This window comes from Triticum urartu, chromosome 1A, assembly GCF_056163025.1.
Source record: "Triticum urartu cultivar PI428250 chromosome 1A, HENAU_Tu73, whole genome shotgun sequence".
Lineage (NCBI taxonomy): Eukaryota > Viridiplantae > Streptophyta > Magnoliopsida > Poales > Poaceae > Triticum > Triticum urartu.
The window spans coordinates 531,929,646-531,941,078 of NC_141873.1; positions in this window are offsets into that span (position 1 = coordinate 531,929,646).

Here is an 11,433-nt window from a genome sequence, read left to right on the forward strand (position 1 = left end):
TGCGTGAAGATTGAAAAAGTTTGAGAACATCAAAAGTATGAAACAATTGCTTGCCTTGTCATCGGGGTTGTGCATGATTTAAATTTTGTGTGGTGAAGATAGAGCATAGCCAGACTATATGATTTTGTAGGGATAACTTTCTTTGGCCATGATATTTTGATAAGACATGATTGCTTAGTTAGTATGCTTGAAGTATTATTATTTTTATGTCAATATTAAACTTTTTTCTTGAATCCTATGGATCTGAATATTCTTGCTACAATAAAGAGAAATACATGATGAATATGTTAGGTAGCATTCCACATCAAAAATTCTGTTTTTATCATTTACCTACTCGAGGACGAGCAGGAATTAAGCTGAGGGATGCTGATACGTCTCCAACGTATCTATAATTTTTGATTGTTCCATGATATTATATTATCAACCTTGGATGTTTTGTATGCATTTATATGCTATTATATATGATTTTTTGGGACTAACTTATTAACCCAGAGCCCAGTGCCAGTTTTTGGTTTTCCCTTGTTTCAGTGTTTCGTAGAAAAGGAATATCAAACGGAGTCCAAACGGAATGAAACCTTCGGAAAAGTTATTTTTGGAAAGAAAGCAATACAGGAGACTTGGAGTGCACGTTAGGGGATCAACGAGGAAGCCACGAGGCAGGGGGCGCGCCCACCCCCTGGGCACGCCCTGCACCCTCGTGGGCCCCTCGTGGCTCCCCTGATGTATTTCTTCCGCCTATATATATATATATATATATATCCATATACCCTAAAACTATCGGGGACGACAATAGATCAGGAGTTCCGCCGCTAGAAGCCTCCGTAGCCACCAAAAGCCAATCTAGACCCGTTCCGGCACCCTGCCGAAGGGGGAATCCTTCTCCGGTGTCCATATTCATCATCCCGGTGCTCTCCATGACGAGGAGGGAGTAGTTCTCCCTCGGGGCTGAGGGTATGTACCAGTAGCTATGTGTTTGATCTCTCTCTCTTTCTCTCTCGTGTTCTTGAGGTGGTACGATCTTGATGTATCGCGAGCTTTGCTATTATAGTTGGATCTTATGATGTTTCTCCCCCTCTACTCTCTTGTAATGGATTGAGTTTTCCCTTTGAAGTTATCTTATCGGATTGAGTCTTTAAGGATTTGAGAACACTTGATGTATGTCTTGCACGTGCTTATCTGTGGTGACAATGGGATATCACGTGATCCACTTGATGTATGTTTTGGTGATCAACTCGCGGGTTCCGCCCATGAACCTATGCATAGGGGTTGGCACACGTTTTCATCTTGACTCTCCGGTAGAATCTTTGGGGCACTCTTTGAAGTTCTTTGTGTTGGTTGAATAGATGAATCTAAGATTGTGTGATGCATATCGTATAATCATACCCACGGATACTTGAGGTGACATTGGAGTATCTAGGTGACATTAGGATTTTGTTTGATTTGTGTCTTAAGGTGTTATTCTAGTACGAACTCTAGGGTTGTTTGTGACACTTATAGGAATAGCCCAATGGATTGATTGGAAAGAATAACTTTGAGGTGGTTTCGTACCCTACCATAATCTCTTCGTTTGTTCTCCGCTATTAGTGACTTTGGAGTGACTCTTTGTTCCATTTTGAGGGATAGTTATGTGATCCAATTATGTTATTATTGTTGAGAGAACTTGCACTAGTGAAAGTATGAACCCTAGGCCTTGTTTCCTAGCATTGCAATACCGTTTGTGCTCACTTTTATCATTAGTTACCTTGCTGTTTTTATATTTTTAGATTACAAAAATATTTATCTACCATCCATATACTACTTGTATCACCATCTCTTCGCCGAACTAGTGCACCTATACAATTTACCATTGTATTGGGTGTGTTGGGGACACAAGAGACTCTTTGTTATTTGGTTGCAGGGTTGCTTGAGAGAGACCATCTTCATCCTACGCCTCCTACGGATTGATAAACGTTAGGTCATCCACTTGAGGGAAATTTGCTATTGTCCTACAAACCTCTGCACTTGGAGGCCCAACAACATCTACAAGAAGAAGGTTGTGTAGTAGACATCAAGCTCTTTTCTGGCGCCGTTGCTGGGGAGGCTAGGTAAGCGGCACTAACACCCCGTCAACTAAGCTCTTTTCTAGCGCCGTTGCCGGGGAGGTTAGCGCTTGAAGGTATATCTTTAGATCTTGCAATCGAATCTTTTTGTTTCTTGTTTTATCACTAGTTTAGTTTATAAAAGAAAAATATAAAAAAATGGAACTGAGTTTACCTCATACGCTTCATCTTTTTAATATCTTTCGTGAGTATGATAGAAAGGAAAATTGTGCCAGAGTATTAGAAGAAGAATGCATTAAAATGTTTGGCACTAAATCTTTGAATGATGAGCATGATTGCAATGTTGTTAGTATGAATTCTTTGAATATCTATGATGCTAATGATATGCAAAGCCACAAGCTTGGGGATGCTACGTTTGGTGAAGTTGATATTTTTTGTCCCCCAAGTTTTGATGAGAAAATTTATTATGATGAAAGCATGCCTCCTATTTATGATGATTATATTGATGAAAGTGGATTTGGAGAGGTCATGACTTTATTTTGTGATGAATCCACTATTTCGGAAGAGGTTCCAATTGATTGTGAGAACCAAGTTGCTATCTATGATGATTATTGTGATGACTTGTATGCTATAAAGAATAATGATATCCATGAAACTTGTCATCATGATTTTAGTTTTCAATTGGATTTTTCCTCACATGATAGTTATTTTGTTGAGTTTGCTCCCACTACTATTCATGAGAAGAAATTTGCTTATGTGGAGAGTAATAAAAATTCTATGCTTATGCATCATGAAAATAATGCTTTATGTGATAGCTATATTGTTGAATTCATTCATGATGCTACTTAAATTTATCATGAGGGAGGAATGTATGCTTGTAGGAATTGCAATAATATCAAGTTTCCTATCTATGTGTTGAAAATCTTGAAGTTGTGCTTGTTTTGCCTTCCTATGCTAGTTGATTATTGTTCCCATAAATTTTTTTATCAAAAGATTCCTATGCATAGGAAGTGTATTAGACTTAAATGTGCTAGTCATATTCTTCATGATGCTATCTTTATGTTTCAATTCTTATCTTATATATGAGCATCATTGAAATCATCATGCCTAGCTAGGGGCGTTAAACGATAGCGCTTGTTGGGAGGCAACCCAACTTTATTTTTGTTACTTGATTTTTGTTCCTGTTTAGTAATAAATAATTCATCTAGCCTCTGTTTAGATGTGGTTTTATGTTTTAATTAGTGTTTGTGCCTAGTGGAACCGTTGGGAAGACTTGGGGAAAGTCTTGTTGATCTTGCTGTAAAAAACAAAAACTTTAGCGCTCACGCGAATTGCTGCCATTTTTTATTGGAGAGTGCTATTTAGTTAATTCTCTTTGCAGATGATTAATAGATAAATTCCTCACGTCCAGAAATTTATTTTAGAATTTTTGGGGTTCCAGAAGTTTGCGTTAGATACAGATTACTACAGACTGTTCTGTTTTTGACAGATTCTGTTTTTCATGTGTTGTTTGCTTATTTTGATGAATCTATGGCTAGTAAAATAGTTTATAAACCATAGATAAGTTGGAATACGGTAGTTTTAACACCAATATAAATAAATAATGAGTTCAGTACAGTACTTTGAAGTGGTGTTTTGTTTTCTTTCGCTAACGGAGCTTACGAGTTTTCTGTTAAGTTTTGTGTTGTGAAGTTTTCAAGTTTTGGGTAAAGATTCGATGGACTATGGAATAAGGAGTGGCAAGATCCTAAGCTTGGGGATGCCCAAGGCACCCCAAGGTAATATTCAAGGACAACCAAGATCCTACGCTTGGGGATGCCCCGAAAGGCATCCCCTCTTTCGTCTTCGTTCATCGATAAGTTTACTTGGAGCTATATTTTTATTCGCCACATGATATGTGTTTTGCTTGGAGCGTCATTTTATTTCATTTTGTTTTGCTTGCTGTTTGAATAAAATACCAAGATCTGAAATTCTTAAATGTTAGAGAGTCTTCATATAGTTGCATAATTATTCGACTATTCATTGATCTTCACTTATATCTTTGGGAGTAGTTCGTTGTTGCTCTAGTGCTTCACTTATATCCTTTTAGAGAACGACGGTGGTTTTATTTTGAAGAAATAGATGAACTCTCATGCTTCACTTATATTATTTTGAGAGTCTTAAAAAGCATGGTAGTTTGCTTTGGTTATGAAACTAGTCCTAATATGATGGGCATCCAAGAGGGATATAATAAAAACTTTCATATAGAGTGCATTGAATACTATGAGAAGTTTGATACTTGATGATTGTTTTGAGATATGAAGATGGTGATATTAGAGTCATGCTAGTTGAGTAGTTGAGAGATACTTGTGTTAAAGTTTTTGATTCCCGTAGCATGCACGTATGGTGAACCGTTATGTGATGAAGTTGGAGCATGATTTATTTATTGATTGTCTTCCTTATGAGTGGTGGTCGGGGACGAGCGATGGTCTTTTCCTACCAATCTATCCTCCTAGGAGCATGCGCGTAGTACTTTGTTTCGATAACTAATAGATTTTTGCAATAAGTATGTGAGTTCTTTATGACTAATGTTGAGTCCATGGATTATACGCACTCACACCCTTCCACCATTGCTAGCCTCTCTAGTACCGTGCAACTTTCGCCGGTACCATAAAACCACCATATACCTTCCTCAAAACAGCCACCATACCTACCTATTATGGCATTTCCATAGCCATTCCAAGATATATTGCCATGCAACTTTCGACCGTTCCGTTTATTATGACACGCTTCATCATCGTCATATTGCTTTGCATGATCATGTAGTTGACATCGTATTTGTGGCAAAGCCACCGTTCATAATTTTTTCATACATGTCACTCATGAATCATTGCACATCACGGTACACCGCCGGAGGCATTCATATAGAGTCATATCTTGTTCTAAGTATCGAGTTGTAATTCTTGAGTTGTAAGTAAATAAAAGTGCGATGATCATCATTATTAAGCATTGTCCCAGTGAGGAAAGGATGATGGAGACTATGATTCCCCCATAAGTCAGGATGAGACTCCGGACGAAAAATAAAAAAAAAAGAGAAAAAAGAGGCCATAAAAAAAGAGAAAAGGCCCAAATAAAAAAATAAAAAAATGAGAGAAAAAGAGAGAAGGGACAATGCTACTATCCTTTTACCACACTTGTTCTTCAAAGTAGCACCATGGTATTCATAATAGAGAGTCTCCTATGTTATCACTTTCATATACTAGTGGGAATTTTTCATTATAGAACTTGGCTTGCATATTCCAATGATGGGCTTCCTCAAAATGCCCTCGGTCTTTGTGAGCAAGCAAGTTGGATGCACACCCACTTAGTTTCTTTTGTTGAGTTTTCATATACTTATAGCTCTAGTGCATCCGTTGCATGGCAATCCCTACTCACTCACATTGATATCTATTAATGGGCATCTCCATAGCCCATTGATACGCCTAGTTGATGTGAGACTATCTTCTCCTTTTTGCCTTCTCCACAACCACCATTCTATTCCACCTATAGTGCTATGTCCATGGCTCACGCTCATGTATTGCGTGAAGATTGAAAAAGTTTGAGAACATCAAAAGTATGAAACAATTGCTTGCCTTGTCATCGGGGTTGTGCATGATTTAAATTTTGTGTGGTGAAGATAGAGCATAGCCAGACTATATGATTTTGTAGGGATAACTTTCTTTGGCCATGATATTTTGATAAGACATGATTGCTTAGTTAGTATGCTTGAAGTATTATTATTTTTATGTCAATATTAAACTTTTTTCTTGAATCCTATGGATCTGAATATTCTTGCTACAATAAAGAGAAATACATGATGAATATGTTAGGTAGCATTCCACATCAAAAATTCTGTTTTTATCATTTACCTACTCGAGGACGAGCAGGAATTAAGCTGAGGGATGCTGATACGTCTCCAACGTATCTATAATTTTTGATTGTTCCATGATATTATATTATCAACCTTGGATGTTTTGTATGCATTTATATGCTATTATATATGATTTTTTGGGACTAACTTATTAACCCAGAGCCCAGTGCCAGTTTTTGGTTTTCCCTTGTTTCAGTGTTTCGTAGAAAAGGAATATCAAACGGAGTCCAAACGGAATGAAACCTTCGGAAAAGTTATTTTTGGAAAGAAAGCAATACAGGAGACTTGGAGTGCACGTTAGGGGATCAACGAGGAAGCCACGAGGCAGGGGGCGCGCCCACCCCCTGGGCACGCCCTGCACCCTCGTGGGCCCCTCGTGGCTCCCCTGATGTATTTCTTCCGCCTATATATATATATATATATCCATATACCCTAAAACTATCGGGGACGACAATAGATCAGGAGTTCCGCCGCTAGAAGCCTCCGTAGCCACCAAAAGCCAATCTAGACCCGTTCCGGCACCCTGCCGAAGGGGGAATCCTTCTCCGGTGTCCATATTCATCATCCCGGTGCTCTCCATGACGAGGAGGGAGTAGTTCTCCCTCGGGGCTGAGGGTATGTACCAGTAGCTATGTGTTTGATCTCTCTCTCTTTCTCTCTCGTGTTCTTGAGGTGGTACGATCTTGATGTATCGCGAGCTTTGCTATTATAGTTGGATCTTATGATGTTTCTCCCCCTCTACTCTCTTGTAATGGATTGAGTTTTCCCTTTGAAGTTATCTTATCGGATTGAGTCTTTAAGGATTTGAGAACACTTGATGTATGTCTTGCACGTGCTTATCTGTGGTGACAATGGGATATCACGTGATCCACTTGATGTATGTTTTGGTGATCAACTCGCGGGTTCCGCCCATGAACCTATGCATAGGGGTTGGCACACGTTTTCATCTTGACTCTCCGGTAGAATCTTTGGGGCACTCTTTGAAGTTCTTTGTGTTGGTTGAATAGATGAATCTAAGATTGTGTGATGCATATCGTATAATCATACCCACGGATACTTGAGGTGACATTGGAGTATCTAGGTGACATTAGGATTTTGGTTGATTTGTGTCTTAAGGTGTTATTCTAGTACGAACTCTAGGGTTGTTTGTGACACTTATAGGAATAGCCCAATGGATTGATTGGAAAGAATAACTTTGAGGTGGTTTCGTACCCTACCATAATATCTTCGTTTGTTCTCTGCTATTAGTGACTTTGGAGTGACTCTTTGTTTCATTTTGAGGGATAGTTATGTGATCCAATTATGTTATTATTGTTGAGAGAACTTGCACTAGTGAAAGTATGAACCCTAGGCCTTGTTTCCTAGCATTGCAATACCGTTTGTGCTCACTTTTATCATTAGTTACCTTGCTATTTTTATATTTTCAGATTACAAAAACCTTTATCTACCATTCATATACCACTTATATCACCATCTCTTCGCCGAACTAGTGCACCTATACAATTTACCATTGTATTGGGTGTGTTGGGGACACAAGAGACTCTTTGTTATTTGGTTGCAGGGTTGCTTGAGAGAGACCATCTTCATCCTACGCCTCCTACGGATTGATAAACCTTAGGTCATCCACTTGAGGGAAATTTGCTATTGTCCTACAAACCTCTGCACTTGGAGTCCCAACAACGTCTACAAGAAGAAGGTTGTGTAGTAGACATCAGCGTCGTGGCGGGATCTACATGTGAAGCGGAGTACATTGCTACTTCAGAAGCAGCAAATGAAGGAGTCTGGATGAAGGAGTTCATATCCGATCTAGATGTCATACCTAGTGCATCGGGTCCAATGAAAATCTTTTGTGACAATACTAGTGCAATTGCTTTGGCAAAGGAATCTAGATTTCACAAGAGAACCAAGCACTTCAAGAGACGCTTCAAATCCATTCGGGATCAAGTCCAAGTGGGAGACATACAGATTTGCAAGATACATACGGATCTGAATGTTGCAGACCCATTGACTAAGCCTCTTCCACGAGCAAAACATGATCAGCACCAAGGCTCCATGTGTGTTAAAATCATTACTGTGTAATCTAGATTATTGACTCTAGTGCAAGTGGGAGACTGAAGGAAATATGCCCTGGAGGCAATAATAAAGTTATTATTTATTTCATGATAAATGTTTATTATTCATGCTAGAATTGTATTAACCGGAAACATAATACATGTGTGAATACATAGACAAACATAGTGTCACTCGTATGCCTCTACTTGACTAGCTCAGTGATCAAAGATGGTTAAGTTTCCTAACCATAGACATGAGTTGTTATTTGATCAATGGGATCACATCATTAGGAGAATGATGTGATTGACTTGACTCATTTCGTTAGCTTAGCACTTGATCGTTTGTTTACTGCTATTGCTTTCTTCATGACTTATACATGTTCTTATGACTATGAGATTATACAACTCCCGAATACCAGAGGAACACTTTGTGTGCTATCAAACGACACAACGTAACTGGGTGATTATAAAGGTGCTCTATAGGTGTCTCCGATGGTACTTGTTGAGTTGGCATAGATCAAGATTAGGATTTGTCACTCCGATTGTCGGAGAGGTATCTCTGGGCCCTCTCGGTACTACACATCACTATAAGCCTTGCAAGCATGATAACTAATGAGTTAGTTACAGGGTGATGTATTACGGAATGAGTAAAGAGACTTGCCGGTAACGAGATTGAACTAGGTATTGGATACCGACGATCGAATCTCGGGCAAGTAACATACCGATGACAAAGAGAACAGCGTATAGTGTTGTGCGGTTTGACCGATAAAGATCTTCGTAGAATATATAGGAACCAATATGAGCATCCAGGTTCCGCTATTGGTTATTGACCGGAGACATGTCTTGGTCATGTCTACATAGTTCTCGAACCCGTAGGGTCCGCACGCTTAAAGTTCAATGACGGTTATATTATCAGTTTATGTGTTTTGATGAACTGAAGGAAGTTCGGAGTCCCGGATGTGATCACAGACATGACGAGGAGTCTCGAAATGGTCGAGACATAAAGATTGATATATTGGAAGCCTATATTTGGATATCGGGAGTGTTTCGGGTGAAATCGGGATTTTACCGGAGTACCGCCCCCCCCCCCCCCCCCCGAGGGTTTAATGGACCAAGATGGGCCTTAGTGGAGAAGAGGAGGGGCGGCCAGGGAAGGCCGCACGCCCCTTCACCCTCTAGTACGAATTGGATAAGGAGGGGGGCGGCGCCCCCCTTTCCTTCCTCTCTCCCTCCTCCTTCCCCCTTCTCCTACTCCAACTAGGAAAGGAGGAAGTCCTACTCCCGGTGGGAGTAGGACTCCTCCCTGGGCGCCTCCTCCTGGCCGGCCGCCTCTCACCCCTTGCTCCTTTGTATACGGGGGCAGGGGGAACCTCTAGACACACAAGTTGATCGTAAAGATCTCTCCCAGCCATGTGCGGTGCCCCCTCCACCATAATCCACCTCGGTCATACTATAGCAGTGTTTAGGCAAAGCCCTACTGCGGTAGCTTCATCAACATCATCACCACGCCGTCGTGCTGACGAAACTCTTCCCCGAGCTCTACTGGATTGTGAGTTCGCGGGACGTCACCGAGTTGAACATGTGCTGAACGCGGAGGTGACGTACGTTCTGTACTAAGGATCGGTCGATCATGAAGACGTACGACTACATCAACCGCGTTGTCATAACGCCTCCGCTTAACGGTCTACGAGGGTACGTGGACGACACTCTCCCCTCTCGTTGCTATGCATCACCATGATCCTGTGTATGCGTAGGAAAATTTTGAAATTACTACGTTCCCCAACACCATCATACTTGTTGATTTAGTCTACGAATCGCGTGGACTTCAACATGAAATTCGTAGATATCTTCATTGGGAATCCATTTTAGTTGAGCACGCAACATATTGTTCAAAGATGAAGAAGATCGATGGAAGTGTCCTATCTTGAAGTCGGCGCTCGCCGGAGCCTATGGCTGTGGCTAGAAGCTCGGCCAGCAGAACAGCAGGCAGCAGAGGCTACTATGGCCGAGACGTGTGGAGGACCTGGTCGTCGATGGGCTGCAGGGGAGGCAGGAATTCCATGGAGATGGTGATGGAGCTCCTGCACCGGCGAGTGTTGGCCGTGGAAGGAGCTGCTCGTCGGAGCAGCAGGCTATGGCGGCGACTTGAGGAGGCGCTGGTGCTCGAGGAGTGCAAGGGAACAGGTGGTTCGATCGAAGCTGCTGATGGCTGGTCAATGCGTGCTCGCGTCGCCATGCCTGGGCGCTTGGGCATAGGAGTCGCGAACGGAGGAGATGCAGATCGAGCGGTTGCCAGATCTGATGGCGCTGGATGTGGTAGATCGTTTTGCAATCTGCCACACGGTTGCCAGATACATATTTCGATATATATACACACACACACACACACACACACATATATACATATATATATACATACACATATATGTTCGCGACTCATTTGAGATGCGTTTGATATTTCATATATGTGCAATATGTATGAATTGTAATGAAAATATACATATGGTTTGTAGTTGATATATACATACACACACACACACACATATATATATATATATATAGTGTTACTATTCATCACCCAGGTTGCAGCATACGTTATTCTTCACCCGAGGTAATCTTATGGTCATTTCATAATTAAATTACGTTTGAAATTCGAATAGTTACATTCCTATTAATTCACTAGGTAAAATTTGACATAATAAAATAAAAATATAGGTCATAAAACAAGAAAATTTATAGTTTATGTGTATTTTAGACTATGTTTTTACGTTTGTAATTTTACATAACATAAAATATTTTTTACGGCGATTATATATTTTTTTTACGGTCCTTTTTTGTGTCGGAAATAAGACAAAACTTACGGAACATAAAATTACGGAGTATTGATGGTAAAATAGAGGGGGGTGAAGAATAACTATTATTACACCCAGGGTGACGAATAGCGTGACCTTATATATATATATACATCTGGGCTATTCTGTTACGCGTAACAGAATATTATTCTGTTACCCTACTTGAACTGATGAATTCAAGCGGTTCAACTGATGAAATTCGAGCGGTTGAACTGATGCTTTCTGTTGCCGTTAAAAATCGTCTTCTTTAGTTCGAATTTTTTTGCAATTTTTTTATCGAAACGGGGCGTGTAATATATCGTTGGAAAGCTCTTGACATCCACATTACAATCTTATAATTTGTTTTTGCAAAAAAATTATGATTTAAGAGCAGTTTTGAAAAAACCGTTTTTTTCAAAATCGAAAACGCGAATCGTATTTTCGACTTAATTTTTAAACGGTTTGTCGGAATTGAGCAAATGAGATGGCGTTGGAAAGCTTGTGAAAATCCGCATCTTCCATATATCTACTATTTTTTCAAATTTTATATTATTTAAAAGTAATTTGAAAAACGGTGAAATTCTGGACGAAATGTTTTTTCACTGTTTTTTGCAAACGATTTG